The sequence below is a fragment of the Protopterus annectens genome, chromosome 4.part1 (assembly GCF_019279795.1).
Source record: "Protopterus annectens isolate FY-2018-M chromosome 4.part1, PAN1.0, whole genome shotgun sequence".
In the NCBI taxonomy this organism is placed as follows: domain Eukaryota; kingdom Metazoa; phylum Chordata; order Ceratodontiformes; family Protopteridae; genus Protopterus; species Protopterus annectens.
In genome coordinates, this window is record NC_056734.1 from 320,162,762 (window position 1) to 320,182,586 (window position 19,825).

Consider the following 19,825-nt stretch of genomic DNA (forward strand, 5'->3'; position numbering starts at 1 on the left):
ACCAAAAGGAATGACAATGCACTTTTTGCCATTGAGCTTGAGGCCATGGCTTTGACACCAGGCATCTGTCTCAGCAAGGCCCTTTTGTAGGATGTCCACATTTTTTGGAGTTTTGATTATGGCTCCTAATTTGCAGTCATCTGCGAACTTCATTAGCCAAAGACCTTCTGTGTTTGCCTGTACTTCAGAGAAGTACATACCAAACAGGAAAGGACCCAGGACTGAACCCTGTGGTACTCCACTTGTCACTGGTCTGAAGCTAGATTTGGAGTCTGCTACTTTCACAGTGTGGGTTCTGTCAGTGAGCCAGTTGGCAACCCATCTTATGACATAGGGATTTATACCTAGTTTAGTGAGTTTATCTATAATTCCAGTGTGGGGGATGGTGTCAAAAGCCTTGGCGAGATCTAGATAGGCTGTCTGAACCACCTTACCCTCATCTACGGCTTTGGTGACTGCTTCAAAGAAGTCTATCAGGTTTAGGAGACACAATCTGCCTTTTACAAACCCGAACTGGGTGGGGTCCTGAGTTTGAAGATTACCAATGTCCTTGTTTATAAGTTCCATGATGATACGCTCCATAGCCTTGCAGACCAGGCTCATTAGGCTAATGGGGTGGTAATTTCCGGGGTCTGTGGTGGCTCCCCCTATATGGAGTGGGATAACTATCACTGTGTGCCATTCAGTGGGCACATAGCCTGAGGTGAGGCTATGATTGAACATGGTACTTAGGTGGGGTGCCAGTTCGTTCTATAGTTCATGTAGAACACAGCCTGGGATGTCGTCAGGTCCCATGGATGCTGTGTTCTTGGCTTTGGATAGTGTGTTTTTTACCTGTGCAGCCTTTGCATTCTTCTGGTATAGAGATGGGCCCTTTAAGGGATGATAGAGGGGTAAAGTTAGCACTGAACCTATCTGCCAGGATGTTGGCAATATCCATTGGTTCTGTATATTTAGTGCCATTGCGCTGTAACTCAGAGCAGATCTGAGTGTTGCCATTGAGATTCTAGACATAGCTATAGAATGCTTTGTGGTTATCTTTAGAGTCAGTGGTGATTTTGTTTTCATAACTAGCTTTGCAGGATTTTATGAGGGATCTCAGCTTCTTACTGAAGCTGACCAGGGAGTTTCTCCAATCATGGGATTTTACTCTTTTTTTGCAACAGTTTCTTTCTTCTGTTGTAGAGTTTGTTTATGGCAGGGGACCACCAGATTGGCTTCCCTTTTTTGGAGGATAGCATCTTGGTTCTGTTAGGGATTGCATGATACATGCACTCATGTAAGTGCTTATAAAGTGCATTTGTGTAGGATTCAGCAGTCATAACTCTATTGTCCGTCAGCATGGGTGTCGTGAAGTTTGCCACTTCTGTCTTAAGAAGCTTGAAGTTGGCTTTGGAGACATTTTTTACTGTGGTTTCCCTAATGGGGGGTGGGGGAGGGATGTGGATGTCTAGGGTGATTAGCTTATGGTCGGATCTGACCAACGAGGAATTGACCTCTGGTGTGGAGCACCGGTTGCCCATGTTGGTAATAACCAGGTCTAGGATATTGCTTCCCCTGGTGGGGGTGTGGATAAGTTGATCCATGGCATTGGAATTCATGAATTCCAGAAAACGTTGAGAACAAGAGTTGGTACATGAGTAGTTTTCCCAGTTAATGGTAGGGTAGTAGAAATCGCCCATTATTAGGGTGTTAGGTTGTACCCTAATATTTTCCAGTGTATTAAGAAATGAGGACTCAGAATCCTGGGGCATGGTGGGGGATCTGTAGCAAGCTACAATTTGGATTGCGGTCTTGCCCAGAGTTAGTTGCACTTGGATAATCTCAGATGCATTATGCTGAGCAACTAGCCTGGAGGTGTGGATATCCTTAATGAATATGGACATGCCTCCGTCTTTAGTGTTTCGGTCCAGGTTAGGTGGCCGAAAGGTGTGGTATGAATTATAGCCTGGTAATGCAGGGGTACTCTCTGGAGCCTTGAACCAGGTCTCTGTCACTGCACAGATGTCGATGTTCTCCATTTTAAGGAGTGCCTCGAGAGAGTGCATTTTGATGTTTAGACTTCTAGCATTGAGTAGCAATACCCTCAGATTCTTCTTGCCTGTACCTGTTAGGGTGGTGAATTTGTCATTTGAACCATGCCTAAAAAAGGCACTATAGGGGTGGCTAGCGCCTTAGCCAGTATCCAGAATCCCAGGGGCGAAAGATGCAGGCCATCTCTGGCAAAGCATCGTGGCTTGTCGATCATGTCATCCCAGGCAGACAGATACTGGATCCCCTTAGAATGACACCAGAAGCTTAGCCAATTGTTGAAGTCAATCATTTTGTCCTTGTACTGTGGTATCATTCTGGGTGATGGCAGGATGCTACTCAGGGCTAGGGTCATACCTGCCTGGGCTACAAGATCGGACAGCTCCTCCATGTCCCTTTTCATGTAGTCCAAGGAGGTACGTATCAGGTCGTTCACACCAACATGGACAATGACAGAATCATATTTGTACTTGTTGTGGAGTGACCTGAGTGCATGCGTTATGTGACGGATCCTGGCACCCGACAGGCAGCTGACAGTAACCTTCTCCTTGTTTAGCCTGGTGAGTGGAACATCCGTGTGCCTGACTATAGAGTCACCTATGACTAGAGTGTTGGGCACGTTGTTCTGCCTTATGGGCTGTGGTTGAGTGGCACACTGAGTTTGTGGGCTATGTGTCATTTGGGTTGTGTTGGGGGGTGGAGGTTGCTTGTGTTTCTGCTTTAGAGGTCCCTGTTGCTTGGGCAGGTTTTTACTGAGAGCCTCCGTGAATGTAGGTGTGTGTTTTGTGTTTCTATGTGTGTGTTTTGGTGGTGTAGGTTTTGAGGGACTATGTGCTGAATGTGGTGTGGTGCAAGTGTTTACCTTCTCCTCTTGACTGTCTAGTCCAGTCTTGGGTGATTTTGTTTTCATAGCTAGCTTTGGAGGATCTTATAAGGGATCTCAGCTTCTTACTGAGGCTGACCAGGCAGGTCCTCCACTCGTGGGATTTTACTCTTTTGCAACAGTTTCTTCTATCTGTTTTAGAGTTTGTTTATGGCAGGGGACCACCAGATTGGCTTCCTTTTTTGGAGGATAGTGTCTTGGTTCTGTTTGGGATAGCACAATCCATGCAGTTGTGTAAGTGCTTATAGAGTGCATTTGTGTAGGATTGAGCAGTCGTTACTGTATTGTTCATCTGCATGGATGTCATGAAGTTTACCACTTCTGTCTTAAGAAGCACCTCAGGTTTCGTGCCCAATGAGTGGCGCAGAGCTATAGTTATCCCACTCCACAAAGGGGGATCCACCTTGGATCCCGGAAACTACCATTCCCATCAGTCTGATGAGCCTTATCTGCAAGGCCATGGAGCGTATTATAATAGAACTTATAAACAAAGACATTGGCAACCTTCAAACACTGGACCACACCCAGTTTGGGTTCATGAAGGGCCGATCTTGTCTCCTGAACCTGATTGATGTCTTCAAATCAGTCTCCAGAACCATGGACAAGGGTAAGGTGGCCCACACAGCCTATTTAGACCTTGCCAAGGACTTTGACACCATCCCCCACTCTGGAACCATAGATAAACTTTTCTAAGCTGGGCATTAATCCCTACGCCACCCAATGGGTTGCTAACTGGCTTACTGATAGAACCCACACTGTAAAAGTAGTCGACTCCAAATCCAGCTCCAGACAAGTGACAAGTGGAGTACTTCAGGGTTCAGTCCTGGGACCGCTTTTGTTTGGCATCTACTTCTCTGAAGTACAGGCCAACACTAAGGGACTCTGGCTAACAAAGTTCTCAGATGACTGCAAACTGGGAGCCATTACTGAATCCCCAAATGATGTGGATACTCTGCAAAAGGGCCTTACAGAAACTGATTTTTGGTGCCAGAGCCATGGGCTCAAGCTCAATGCCAAGAAATGTATAGTTATCTCCTTTGGGAAAAAAAATGTACCCGTGAATTACCATATAGGTGGCAGTACACTAAACACCAAAAGTGTGATAAGAGACATAGGGACACAGGTGGACAGTGGTCTCACCTTCGATAACCACATCGCCACAACAGTCAGGAAATCCTTCTATGTGGCACACCTCATCACTAAGGGCTTTTCATCCAGAAAAAAGGAGGTCATTGTCCCACTGTGCTCATCCCTCATTAGACCCATTATAGAATACAATGCCCCGTTTGGTATGTACCTCTCAAGACATCTGCAACAACTGGAAAGGTCACAGAAATACCTCACTAAAAGAATCACAGGCCTAAAGCAGATGCCCTACGCTGACCACCTTAAAAAACTCCAGCTATACTCTGTCGCATATCGTCTACTCAGAGGTGATCTCTGCTTAACATAAAAGGCCATGTCAAACCCAGAGCTGTTAGACATGCTACACTTAAAGAAATCCCAATCCCTCAGAACCACATGCTCGAGGGATCAAATCTTGTCATCACAATAAACAGGACATGCTGGAGGGATAGGCTCCTGACCCAGAGACTCCCCAGACTCTGGAATAGATTGCCCATACATGTCAAGCAGAGCGCCTCTTTGGCCCTCTTCAAAAGGAACCTTGATGATTGGATGGGAGAAAGGAAATTCTCCCTGGGGATCACATCAGTTGCCCTGCTAGACAGGGGTCCAGGGAAGTAAGTAGTGTGGGAAGAAATAGCCAGGGAATTGTTATGGCTAGGCTTGTATAGGACCTAGGACTGATAGCCTAGTACCAACCTATGAACCTATGAACCTATGAAGTTGGCTTTGGAGAAATTTTTTTCCATGGTTTCCATAATGGTGGGTGGGGGCAGAATGTGGATATCTAGGGTGATTAGCTTATGGTTGGATCTGACCAATGAGGAGTTGATTTCAGGTGTGGAACACTGGTCACTCATGTTGGTAATGACTAGGTCTAGGATATTGTTGCCTCTGGTGGGTGGTGTGGATATGTTGATCCAAGGCATTGGAATTTATGAATTCCAGAAAGCGTTGAGCAAAGGAGTTGGTACATGAGTAGTTTTCCCAGTTAATGGTGGGGTAGTTGAAGTCGCCCATTATTAGGGTGTTTGGTTGAACCCTAATATTTTCCAGTATATCAAGAAAAAAGGAGTGGGAATCCTGGGACATGGTGGGGGATCTGTAGCAAGCTACAATTTGGATTGCAGTTTTGCCCAAAGTTAGTAACACTTTGATAACCTCGGATGGATTATGCTGCGCAACTAGCCTAGAGGTGTGGATATCCTTAATGAATATGGACACACCTCCGGATTCGTGTTCTGGTCCAGGTTAGATGGCCAGAAAGTGTGGTATGAGTTATAGCCTGGTAATTCAGGGGTGGTTTCTAGAGCCTTGAACCAGGTCTCAGTCACTGCACAGATCTCAATATTCTCCATTTTAAGGAGTGCCTTGAGTGAGTGCATTTTGAGATTTAGACTTCTAGCATTGAGTAGCATTACCCTCAGTTTTTGCTTGCCTGTTCCTGTTATGGTGGTGAATTTGTCATTTGAACCTTGCCTAAAAATGGCACTATAGGGACAGCAAAAGCCTTAGCCAGTATCCGGAATCCCAGGAGAGACAGGTGCAGGCCATCTCTGGCAAAGCATCATGGTCTTTTGACCATGTTGTCCCAGCCAGAGAGATACTGGATCCCCTTAGAATGACACCAGAAGCATAGCCAATTGTTGAAGTCAATCATTTTGTCCTTGCACTGCAGTATCATTCTGGGTGATGGCAGGATGATACTCAGGGCTAGGGTCATACCTGCCTGGGGTACAAGATTGGAGAGCTCTTCCATGTCTCTTTTCATGTAATCCAGGGAGGTACATCTCAGGTCATTCACACCAACATAGGCAATGACAGAGTCATATTTATACATGTTGTGGAGTGACCTGAGTGTGTGGGTTATGTGGAGGATCCTTGCACCCGACAGGCAGCTGATAGTAACCTTTTCCTTGTTTAGCCTGGTGAGTGGGACATCAGTGTGCCTGACTATAGAGTCACCTATGACTAGTGTGTTGGGTACGTTGGTTTGCCTTATGGGCTGTGGTTTATTGGCACACTGAGTCTGTGGGCTGTGTGTCATTAGGGTTGTGTTGGGGGTTGGAAGTTGCTTGCATTTCTGCTTTGGAGGTCTCTGTTGCTTGAGCAGATTATTATTGAGAGCCTCTGTGAATGTTGTTGTGTTTCTATGTGTGGATTTTGGTGGTGTAGGTTTAGTGGGACTATTAATGAGTGTGGTGCAAGTGTTTACCTTCTCCTCTTGACTGTCAAGTGTGGTCTTGGTTGGAGAGAGCTTTACTTCCAATTTGGCTAGATAAGTGCATCTCTCACAGGTTGCGGTGTTGGGTGGTAGGAGGAGAGGGTTATCTGTGTATATGAGGCAATTGCTACATTGCCTCAAGATGCCCAGATTCATCGGATAGACAATTGAGAACACTGGGAGCTGATCCTTGGACATGCCTGAATAAAAAATTACTTTCCTCTAGACAAGTGAGGAAAGTTAGTATAAGAGCTGTTTTTCTCTAAGCAAGTGAGGAAAGTAAGTACAAAAACTGTTTTCCTCTAGGTAAAGAGGAAGTTTGAGTGCTGTGGTAATTTGTAGCTTGTTTAGTGCTAACAACAAGGTCTGAACAAGTGCTGAGCATGAATAAGCAAATTCAAGTGCTAAAACTAAGAATCTGTACCTGGATCTTGTGGTAGATAGGCTACCTAGTGCTTGCCAGTCCCACTGATAAGCTATAATGCTTCTATCCAACACAGAAAGGCTTGGGGGCTCAGAAGCTTACAAACAGTCATGGATACAGCAAATCATATCTGGACTAGACTAGTTACAGGAAAGGTGGGAAACAAGCGCAAGCATGGGCTTTTAAACCAGAAAGTTGAAAGAGATGGAAAAACTGCCCAAACGGCCAATAAACTAGAATTTCTGGGCCAGAAACCACTAATGTGGTAGATAGGCTACTTAGTGCTTACCAAGCCCACTGATAAGCTAGAAGGCTTCCCTCCAACACAGAAAGGCTTGGGGGGCTTAGAAGCTTACAAATAGTCCTGGATACAGCAAATCTGTATCTGGACTAGACTAGTTACAGGAAAGATGGGAAACAAGCGCAAATGCGGGCTTTTAAACCAGTAAGTTGAAAGAGATGGAAAAACTGCCAAATGGCCAATAAGCTACAATTTCTGGGCCAGAAACAACTCTTGTGGTAGATAGGCTACCTAGTGCTTACCACTCCCACTGATAAGCTGGAAGGCTTCCCTCCAACACAGAAAGGCTTTTGGGGCTCAGAAGCTTACAAACAGTCCTGGATACAGCACATCTGTATCTGGACTAGACTGGTTGCAGGAAATGTGGGAAGCAAGTGCAAATGCAGGCTTTGAAACCAGAAAGTTGAAAGAGATGGAAAAACTGCCAAACAGCCAATAAACTACAATTTCTGGGCCAGAAACCACTCTAGTGGTAGATAGGCTACCTAGTGCTTAACACTCCCACTGATAAGCTAGAAGGCTTCCCTCCAACACAGAAAGGCTTTTGGGGCTCAGAAGCTTACAAAGGTCCTGGTTACAGAAAATCTATATCTGGAGTAAACTAGTTACAGGAAAGGCAGGAAACAAGCTTAGAATTTTTTTTTTGGAAAGTTGAAAGGGAGAAAGGAGAAACAGAAGATAATTCAAATTTAAGGACCTAAGTGGCTTGTCCTTCACAAATGTTCTCTCTGTATTAGGTAGAATGAGCTAGTGACACTGGATGGGAATTGAGCTGGGATAGAGCTGAACAGATGGGACTGGTAGGAGTGTCTGAAGTCAAAATATGATCTCAATGTACTCGGTTGAGTGAGCAAACGAGATAGACCCAGGAGGAGTGTACAAACACAAATTTACAGGAGGGGCGGGCAATTCCAAAAATGAGATAGACCCAGGAGGAGTGTACAAACACAAATTTACAGGAGGGGCGGGGAATTCCAAAGCCACCAAGATTAATACCAGAACAAGAACAAGGAGGGAGGGCGGAAATCTAACTGCAGAGACAGAGAGAGACCACAGTATTCTATGAAACAATTAAATATTAAAATAAATAACTACAGAAAGACAAAGACCAATGAAACAATTAAATACACAGAAAAATAAAATAAAATGCAGTACAATCTTTAACACTGCAAGTTTGTACTTAACTCAGCTAGTAATGCAGTTGATTGTAGGTATGTAGCAGAAGCCAAACAACTCAGAAATTGAGCAATAATAAATTAAAAGATATGTGACTAACTCTTATAAATACACAGAAACCCTCTAGGCTAAGAGTTTAACACTGAGTATCAATGAAGTGAAACACAATAGCCCCCACTAACTGCAGAGACAGAGAGAGACTACAGCACTCATATCTCATCAAAACTGGTGGTCAAGGACACCACATACGCAAATGCCATAGATATAGCCACCCTGTTGGCAGACAGGTTCAGTGAAAATTTCACCCCTGTGCCCCCATCACTAAATCAGGACATCCCCAGCACCTGTTCCCCTCCCCTTATCTCTAAGGAGTGAGTCATCACTGTTCTCTCAAAGGCAAAAAATACAACTTCTATGGGACCCAATAACATCCCAGGCTGCATCCTATGAGAATGCAGGCAGGAACTTGTGGCACCATTAGACACCCTATTTAACCAAAGCCTGAGTACAGGCTTCATATCTGCCAAGTGGAGGTCAGCCACTGTCATCCCTTTCCACAAAGGTGGTGCATCCACTGATTTAGGAAATTATAGACCCATCAGCCTAACTAGCCTGATCCACAAGGCTATGGAATGGATTATCATGGACCTCATTAACAAGGACATTGGGAACCTCCAAACACTCGATCCCACACAGTTTGGTTTCATCAAGGGGAGGTCATGACTGTTAAATTTGGTCAACTTCTTTGAGAGAGTCACCGGAGCCATGGATAAAGGAAAGACAGTGCACACCACCTACCCTGACCTGGCCAAAGCCTTTGATACCATTACCCGCTCAGATATAATAGATAAACTCTCTCAACTAGGCATCAATCCATATGTTAGAAGCAAAAACCTGTCAGACTTCAAAATGCTGATTTTATTAGAACAAAGCTTTTGGGATGACAATTCCCTTTATCAGTATTTGCTAAAATCATCTTCAAATGTCATTTTAAATACCAAATTAAAATCATCATATGATACAAACTCCCCAATCACAAAAGTATTCCAATTAGGCAAACTAATTAAAGAATGTATTCTCCACTTTAAAACACACACACACACACACACACACGCACACACACACATATATATCTATCTACATATATATATATATATATATATATATATATATATATATATATATATATGTATAAACTTTAAATAAAACTATAACATTTATTTATCTTAAATTTGTTTGCTTAGCCTTCAGTACTGGATTAATACTAACCATAGCGTTCATGCCTGGTGGATGATCAGCCTGCAGGCGTAAAATCCATTCATATTTATTTATTTATTTATTTATTTTATTTTACATTTGTTAACCGGGATAGTCCAACTGGATACATGTCAGTTTTCAGTGGAAGCTCGGGGAGAAAAGCTCCTAGGAGACAAATTTACAAGACATACAGATAATTCTTGGATACATATTTCAACTAGGTCCATTAGGTATGTAGTTGGGCACACATATAGGCTCTTCAAGCCTATTATTGTTGTCACCACCTCTCATACTCTTGTGCATACATTGTATCACCCTGAACTTAAAAGTATGAGACGTGCCAGAATTAATTACATACTTAGATAATGAATTGTTGACAATTTTACATCTAATATCTGATTGGTGTTCTATGATATGGTCTTTTAGACTTCTCGTAGACTTACCCATATAAAAACTTGAACATGTACTGCATGTGGCCAAATATACCATATTAGCAGTATTACAACTAGCATAAAATTTAAAATAATATCTTTTGTACGTTTATACACTTGTGACACATCTCATATTTTTAAGGTCAGGGTGATCAATTTTCCTAGTGATGTGGACATCCTCCAAGAGAATTTCACTCAAAAAAATGTATCACCATCCCCTTTGCAGAGAGTTACATTCCCACAAATGATCACATTAATAACAAGGTCCTAAGCATGCAATCAGTCGTGAGGTACTTAGGCACCCAGGTCGAAAGCAAACTGACTTATGACCACCATATTGCTTCCATTGTACAAAAAGCTTTCTACATGGCCCACCTTATTAAGAAGGGTATCTCATCCAGGGACAAGGAGGTCATAACATCCCTGTATTCTTCCCTTAAAAGACCCATTTTTGAGTACAATGCCCCTTTCAGAATGTACCTCACAAAGCACATGCAGCAGCTGGAGAGACCACAGAGGTTTCTCACCAGAAAAATCTAGGACCTCAAACATCTACCCTACACAGATAGGCTAAAAGTCCTGTCCCTCTACTCAGTCTCATACAGAATCCTCAGAGGTGACCTCTGTCTGGCATACAAAGCAATCTTAGACTCCACCTTGATGGTTTGTAACATCAATAGGACTTATTGGTGGAACAGATTTGTGTTCCAGACACTCCTCCTTCTCTGGAATAGACTCCTTCTCTACATCAAGCAGAGTACCTCATTAACCCATTTTAAGCGCAACCTGGATAACTGGATTGGGAACAGAAAATACACCCCTTGGATTCCACCTGTGTCCTTGCTGGACAGGTGCATTGGGTGCTGACTTTTCAGAACATGGGCTAATTCTTGGCTAGGCTTGTAAGGGCCTCAGGGCCAATAGCCTAGTAACTTCCTATGATCCTATATAGTAACCTGATGAGGATGAATGACTGAATTTCTGTAAATGAGGATGAATCTGATATATTACATTCTTAGACTGTGCAATTCAGGAAAGTATAAATTCTGTATAACATGCATTCATAGAACTAATATCTATGATATAACTGGTTGACTGATAGCAGAGTTTTCACTGTCACAAGTCACCTTGTATAATCTGTACTTGTGAGTCATTGTTGCTGCAGAAACTCAGACATGGAATGGTACAAAACAAGTTTTCTCTTGATAACAAACCCTAGTGACACATTCTTATTTATATTTCAGATGACATGACATTGCGAAGATAAGGTCATGGAAAATAGCAGCTATGCCAAGGAGCTGTGAGCGTTATACTTTCCCTTTAACTGTATTGGCCTAGTAAGTTTGCATAGGAAGCGGTGCTTGCAACTATAATCAGGTGGATCGTTTCTGCTTTTGGCTACCTAAACAAAAAGTTAAGCTGTAAATCATGTTTTAGTGTACTAGTCTCAACACAGCTGCCAATTTATGTGTACTAACCTGGGTCTACAAGTTTGAAGAGCATCATATTTGAGTAAACTAATTCATTAATCTGCTGCATTATACTGGTGCCTCTTAATGTTTGCATAAATTCAAGTGAGCAAACTCTTTGGCAATTCAGAAAGCGGAATGGTTAAAGGAGATGTGTTGATGCAAGCTAAGCAACAAAATACACTTTCAGTCATAAGTTTCAAGGACTATGACAGTCTGACACCAGATAATAACATATTTAAATGTATTTGTAATTGAATCTACTCTTAATTGTGGGAGGGTCATTTTAATAATGTGTTTTTAAGAGCCATCGCTGCACTTTTTTACAATGTGGTTCAGCCCTCTCTTTCCTTTCATGTATTCTGCATTGTCAGTTCCACTTAGATTTATTTCAGCTGTTTTTATTCTAATTAAAGGGCATCTACAGTTCAGTATATGGTTTGTCACTATTAGATTAAAAATGTGATGAAGTTGCCTTACAATATCCAGAAAGTCAAGAACACTGATACAAAAAAGTAAAACATGACTGAATTACTGTCGATGAATGGGAAGTTGATGTGATGTAGTATTTCCTCTGTGCAGACCCTGAAGTTTACAAGGTGCAACACCAGACAAGAAAGTTCAGACAAAATGTTGAACTTCATCAGCATAACTGCTGCATGCCACATCTTAGAAAAAGTAAGGAAATTATGTCAAAACATTTAAGACATTATGGCATCATTCATATCATCAGAAGTTTAATACTTGCTGTATTTATTTGTTTATGTATGTATGTATGTATGTATGCATATATACTTGCATGTATTTTCAGTGTTGTAAAAGTGATAAAATAATTGCAAGTGGGAGTTTTAGAAATGGAATTTCTGGGAACAACACATACAGAATAGTGCTCAGGAAGAGGAGGAAAAGTAAAACTTAAAGGCAAGTATTGAGTGATGTATCTAATGATGCACTGAGTGAAAATTGTTAAAATCTATGCCGCATGAAAATAAAAAAAAATTATGTATAGTTTGTTTTATTTTCTATTACTGCATGTGTGCCTATGTTACTTTTTATGTCACATTTAATAAAGATGTTTAAAAAACATGATGTATGTGTTATTTTTAATTCTGATCACAGCTTTTCAAATCATCTGAGCGATGTCACAAAGTTTGCATATGAATGTTAGAGGAGTCATTTGCAGCCAGTCTCTGTAGTACAGTCATAAACATGCATGGGAAGAATGGAGAAAGGCAGTCACATTAGTTTTGAGTATTAGATAATCTGAGTGCATAATATAATCAAGCTTAAAAATGGCTATTTTTGCAGTTGCCTAAGGAGATGTCTTGTCCAGAAAAGACATGCAGACCATTTTCTAGCATGTGATGAAGAGAAGGGAAGGAATGCTAGTCAAAAGGCAGAAAAGACAGAAAACAGAAACAAAGAAATCAGTTAGAATGAAACAAACATCTAAACTTAAATTCAAAAACAGAAGAACCTATTTGTATGCAAAACTAATCGAGTTATCAAATATACACTAAAGAAAATTAAAATAAAAAAATTACTAAATAAAATGTAATGAAAAAAACAAGAAAGTAAGGGAAAACCATGGGATGATTACATGTGAATGGCAAGTCTTGAAGAACAGAACAAACCAATTTGCAGCAAAAATGGATAAAAGTGGGGTAATGCAAAATATATTTGAACACTTAGAATTTCCAGAAGAAAAAGTAAAAGCTACACAAAACATAATCAAAGAAGTTCTTGGCTTATTGTGCATTTAGGAATGGTTATCAGTGACAACACAAATTCAGAAACTTTATATGGCCATGTACCTTATCTGAAATACCAGTTCATTGTTCAGTCAGAGATTGTAGACTTACTTAATATTTACGATATGTCTCACTGAATAATGGGTATAGTTCCCCATACTAAAGGGGTGGCGTAAGCCACAAAACTATGGGCTAGGCTTGTAAATGCCCTCGGGCAGATAGCCTAGTATGAACCTATGAACCTATGAACCTATGAAATATTATTTGAGATTTGTGCTGAGATTATTTTATCTATCTGTCCCTTTTCTAAATTTTCAAATTTAAATCATCTGAAATTTTTTGTGGGATTTTTTTTTAAATACGTAAGCACTTATATATCTTTAAAGCAACTGAATGGACTACTGTGTAGCAAACGTTCAATCTGAATTTATTTAGAACAGGCGAATAGGTCAGATTAATAGTTTTGCAAGCAGGTACGTGATTCATTAAAGATACATTCATTGATGTAAGTTTGTCACCTGTAACTCAAAGAATACTGGATTCAACTCTTTCAAAAAAGACCAAGTACTGATCACCAAGGAGGAACTATGTGGTTGACTAACAAGATGGCCACAGAGATGCCAAGCTCCAAATCTGGCCACTGATTACAGGGGACTACTGGTGGCTGAGGCTTAATAGGAAAACACATTAATAGTGGCAAAGTATGTGATTGTATGGAATGGTTCCATTATTTGGCAAAGTTGAGAGATGCAGTGATAGCATGTAGGAAAGAAATGATGAAATACTGAAGCATCTTCAGGTCCTGGCAGTAGACATGGTAGTGCTAAGCTCTGACTTGGGGGGAGTCAAGTGGGTGAGAGGGTGGAGTAGAATTGTCACAGAAGGCATCAGTGGCAGTTGGTGGATGTATTCATAAATTGTAACATGTCATGCATCAAACAGAAGGAGAAATTACTAAGCTGAAGCAAAATATTAAAAAGTTTGTTACAAATTGTGACAATTTTGAAAGAAGGAAAACATGGAGCAATATACGAGTTATTGAACTGGTTGAAGGAATGAAAGTCAATGACTCCACTGCATTTGCAAATACATAGTTAAAAATGATGACTGTGGATTGTTTTTTATTGCTATCTTTTTGGCTCCCACAGTTGACAATCCATTTACCTCAAGGTGCTTTCCTTGTTTAAAAACATGTTTCCTAGATTCCTCTTGTTTTGACTTGTGACATCCTAGGACAAATGTACCATGGGGCTTGCTGACTTACTGACCTGCTTCTTTGATGACTCAGCTGATACCCCTGCCTTCTTCAGACTTCACCTTCTTGAGTGCCCCCATCCTGTACTGGAGACCAATCATGAGGTGTGCAGGAGCAGGCACCCTCCACACCCCAAGACGGGTATGCCCATCTTCCTGAGCCAGTGCCGCACATGCCTGAGTTGCTAATTGATTATAGCTTACTTGGGCCATAGCCAAGGCTTTATCCCTGTATGCCATCATACTAGTAGAAGGTGGCTGTGGATGTACTGTATGTAGATTTTCTGGTAGCTAAACACATATGATGGAAAGTCCATCTAACATGGGCAGACCATGGCACTTAACTGAAAAGTTGCACAACTACTGGTATAAAACAAGGGGCACACAAAAGAGATTCCTCTTGGTGGCATGCAAGTTAATCTTTTGTAGTATATTATACATGATGTATATGATAAGAGAAAGCAACTGGCTCCCCCGCTATTGAATTTAGGGAAATAAAGGGGCAGTGCTGTAGATGGTGTAACTTTCCACTATATGGGTAAATTGGAAGGGGCAGGTTTCTTCAGCCACTACAATTGTAAAACCAATACCCATTTATAAATAAAAAGGAGATAAAAAAGGGATGGTTGCTGCCAGGGTTGCCTATTCTAGCTTCAAAACAGTGTGTGCTTCACCAAAGAAAGAGATAGAAGAGGGAGTAAAATGGTAAGTCAAATTAGTATGGACATTTCCCAAATGCAAGACTGTGGTGGTGAACCTGGAAATGTAATTGTGACCTCTGAAGCTTAACAATATAAGTAATTATACCAACAGGTATATTCAGTTGGAGGAAACCAGTCTGACTATGAGGAAAAGGATAGCAGTAGTGTTAGGAAAATGAGAGTGTGCAGAGCCATATATATATGATAGTGCAGGAATGGGGGTCAGTACAGGGCAGCAGATGGGAAGAGATCCTTTATTAAATATATAGGTCAAAACAAAATGGAGAGATATTTGAAATTTTTGAAATAATTCCTGAATGACAAAAAGGAAGAAGACAAAAGAAAGACTGGGCCAGAGAAAGGAGTTGAATGCAAATATAGATGGCTAAGGAGGAATGAGAGAAGTGGTTCATGCACTGGAATTTGAAGTTATTGTTGAAGGATAGCTTGTTCATTGAAAAGCAGAACATTAGTAATTAGTAGGCATGACTTAACTGATAGAATGCTCAGCAACAGGAGGCTAATTAATTCTTACTGTAGTCTTCAAAGGCAGGAAACCACTTGCTTCTCCTAAATCCTCTATTGAAAACACACTCTGCAAGCTTTGAAATATCTGATGAATGACATGTATTACAAACATGAAAAATATAAAGACTCTCCAGTGAATAATGGGCTAGAAATTGGTGTTATTATCAAAGGTCTGTCTATAGATGCTGGTTTTGCATTGCATATTTATAAAATAACATTTTTAATTCATTTTCCAAAAATTACTAGTGTTGTGGTAAAAAAAAAACACTATCTAGAAGTGAGTAAGCAAGACAGATCCAACATATCAGTGGGAGAATTGTTCACCTGTTTGATAGGTTTCCAATGATGCATGACAAGGGAGTGCAGCATAATACTGTTGTGGTATTGCATAATCTATGCAGCAGATGGATATATTTTTCCAACATTTCAAAACAGCTTTACTCTATGAAACTATGCATTTTAGATGTCAGATATAATTAGCAACATTGTGCGCCTTAATGTTTTTTCATTAAGCATTCCATTTATTCACCCATAGGTCATGCAGCTTTTACTAAATTAATAAAGTTATGACAATATAGCAACTTATAGCTGCTCTACAAGAAAACATTTATAACTAAGAATGTTTTCAATATCACTTATTATGCTTTAATGCTGTTTTTTACTCACACTCATGTCTTTCATGTACCACCTCAACTTAACAGTATCACACTCCACTTTTGCAATATTAATGAAAACATGGAAATATATTATTTTTCATAGCATTTTGCAAATGCTCATTACTAATTTCAGCTTTTTTTCTTCAAACTTCTTTATTAAATTTACACATATGACAAAGGCAATCTTATATTTATATAAATGAAAACCATACAAAATCATATAATTTCAGTTACAAACAATTTATATCACAGACACCACTGAAACAACTGTAGTTGTAAACATTATACATCACTTTTAAACCATCCTGTCATTGTTAGCTAAGCATTACATGACTCATTCAAATCTTGCCTCTTAAACCTCATTCCTGTTCGACATATATTGTTCCCACAGTTCCCATTTTTCCTATGTAGTTTGCTCCTTCCCTTTTCTAAAGATCCCATTTCCAGTTGTTTTATCTCTGTTACTATATTCACTACTTCCAGTAAAGTTGGTCTAGACTTTGATTTCCATTTTCTAGTAATTGAGTTTTTGGCAGCCACCATAATTAGACTCAGCAAGGCTTTACTATGTCTAGGCAATTCCAATTCTGTAGCATAACTCAAAAATAAAATCATCTCCCCAGTCAGTCCAATTTTCTCACTCAACATTTCTGACAGAGCAGTCTGCAGGGAATCACAAATGTCTGCCAGCATATCACAGTTCCAAAAAATCTGTTTCCAGCTACCTCTTTCTTGCCCTTCACACCTCCAACATTTGCTATCCACCTGAGGAAAAATTATTTGGAGTCTACTTGGGGTATACAAATATCTATGTAAACACTTCCAGGCAAAGATCCTAAATATTCTAGACTTTGTTGTATATTTGGGAGACATGCATTATATCCCCCCATTGTCTGTTTGTGAATTGCTTATCCAATCTCTCTTCCCAATCCTTTCTAAGTTCCTCTGATTGATTCTTATAATTATCATGCAATATTTTATAGGCTTTACTAATTTATTCCTTTTTAACAGCAGCCTCTGTTCTAGACTCTATTAAAAACTCTACCTGTGCTGGTCTTTCATTTAGGAGCCTCCTATTTCTTTCCCTTTGCCTATACTCTGGTATCAATCCTTGATAGGAAAGACAATCTCTAACCTGCAGTCCAAATAAATAATTGGCCTCTTCCCATTCTATTACCTTTCCCTTTCTAGTTATTTGCTCCCAATACCTTGGTTCCTTTGCCAGTTTTCTCCAATAAATTCCAGCCCCCTCTTGCTTATTATCTGTATCCCTGACCACAGTCAACCCTAAACGCTAAATCTCTTTTCTCCATTCTTGTGCTGGTTTGGTTCTTAGAATACTCTCTGCTATTTTATGAATAAAATACTCTGTATGATTTTGACTGTTCTCCTTAAGAGTCTGCATCCAAAATCCCAATCTCCCCTTATTTCTTGCACTTCCTCCCTTTGTCAGCATCATTGTTTTCCACTTTGAATTATAATTTTCTGCTTGTGCTATATATATGTGCCTTAACTGTGTTGCTCTGTACATTCCATGTTGACCATTTTACTATACGTGCTTATCAAATCATGCCAGCTTGTAGATGTTATCTTACTGCCTTGGTTTTAGGTATGAATCTGTACCGCAATATCAGATGTTGGACTTTGAGATCACTGACAATAATACTAATGTCAGGAGTATAGGAAGGTCTCCTATAAATACTCTGTTTTCCTGATTGCTATACTCATGTCAGAAATATACGAAAGTCTCCTATAAATACTCTGCTTCCCTGATTGCTATAGTCATGTCAGGAGTATAGGGAGGTCTCCAACAAATACTCTGTTTTCCTGTTTACTATACTCTTGTAGGAAGGAATGATTTAATAACTGAAGAGCGGGATGTATTGCACTTACTTTGTTTCTTGTAAGCGCCATTGCCATATACAGAAGGGTTTGAACAAGGCTAGAATCAAGGAAGTGTTGTAGAGGAGAGACACAGAAACAGATGAGGATGAGAAGATGATCAGAGGGAACAGATGCAAAAGGAACAAAGAAGCTGAGAGAACACTATGACAAAATGAAGAATGGACACTGTTTGGGCTAAATGCACAGCGGAGGTAATGGGGATTTGGAGGAAAAGTGATTATTTGAAATTCTGTTAAACTGTTCTATTTTTTAGAACATATTTGCTGAAATGACTAGCAATGTTATGTTTATGGATGTTAGGAAAATGTTGAATGTGTGACTGAGGCTGAGAAATTTCAATAGAAGTGTAAAATATTACTATATGAAGTAATATATGTGGGGGTATAGGTTAAGTGTAGAAAAGGAGAACTGAAATTTTCTTAACTGGATTACTTTTGAAAAGATAAACATATACAGTGTTAAAATGTGTACAAACATTAACAATGGGGTGTGATTTGTGTTATAAAAATGATGTTAAACAGAAATTAAAGATGGGCAATGTCATTATTGCACTTTGAATGTATTCTATAAAATTATGGACACTGGAAAACTCAGATAATGGATGTAAGGAAGGCCAGTGAATGTAACTGGACCAGGTAACATAAATAGCTAATATATTACAGTAATGACAGTATGGTGAAAAGCACTACTTTTTGTAAAAAAAAAAAAAAAAAAGCATTCTAGAGGAAGGAAGTTTTTGTTTCCTGCCTCTTGTAATAAATTTTAAATTATTAGGGGATACAAGTGAAGAATTAATTTCATAATGATCAAGTGCTGAGTGTCAAATAGTCATGCTTAAAATGACAAATGTTTTCAGTGAGTGATGTTGACAGTACTGCTCCTGCTTTTAAACTGTGTTATCAAAATTATCCCAAAAAAAAACTTTTATGTCTGGGCTTTGCTCCACCACACCCCCTTACTTAAATATACAGACTTCATGATCACACAACCTCCATGAAAGGACAAGGGCAGTCTACCCAAAGTTTTGCAATCCATTCACACATGAAAGTTGACCATTCCAATATCAGCCAAAATTAGACCTTCACTTCATGGCTGATTATGTTTAACTGTGACCAAAGCAACTGCAGCCATGTGAAGGGACATTATCTTAGGGATGGTGAAAAGTCATAGTGGTTAAGAGGATAGGAAAGTTTCTTTGAGGAAAATGGTGACTGTAGAGGTGACAAAAGATGAAAGTGGGAGTAGAGACATTAACTGCTAATGTAAGATTCTTAAACACCATGGCAATGGACAACAAATGGCAGTGTTGCAAACTGTAGCCAATAATCTGAAATGTGAAGTGGAAGGAAGAAAGGTCAATTGGTAGCTGGGACTGTATGGTAATTTTAGAAGGATGTTGCAGGAAAAGAGCATATGTGAATAAAGATAGGTATTGGGAGGGATAGAGCTGATGTTTATAGCTTTCTGATAGGCAGTACGTATGTAGTTTTTGGAGATGGCAGGCTTGCTGAGCATTATTCCCTGCCAGGGGTGTGGGAGTATAAGTAATTGATCTTTGTCTATCCATGTGTCTGACAGACCCAGCCTCGCTGGAGTGGCAGGGAGATGCAGTAGGAGGGGGGGGGTAATTTTAAGATTGCTATTTAGAATGTGGAGGTGGATAATCCTATCAAGAGAAAGGACTATCAGAAAAATAATTAAGAAAAGAG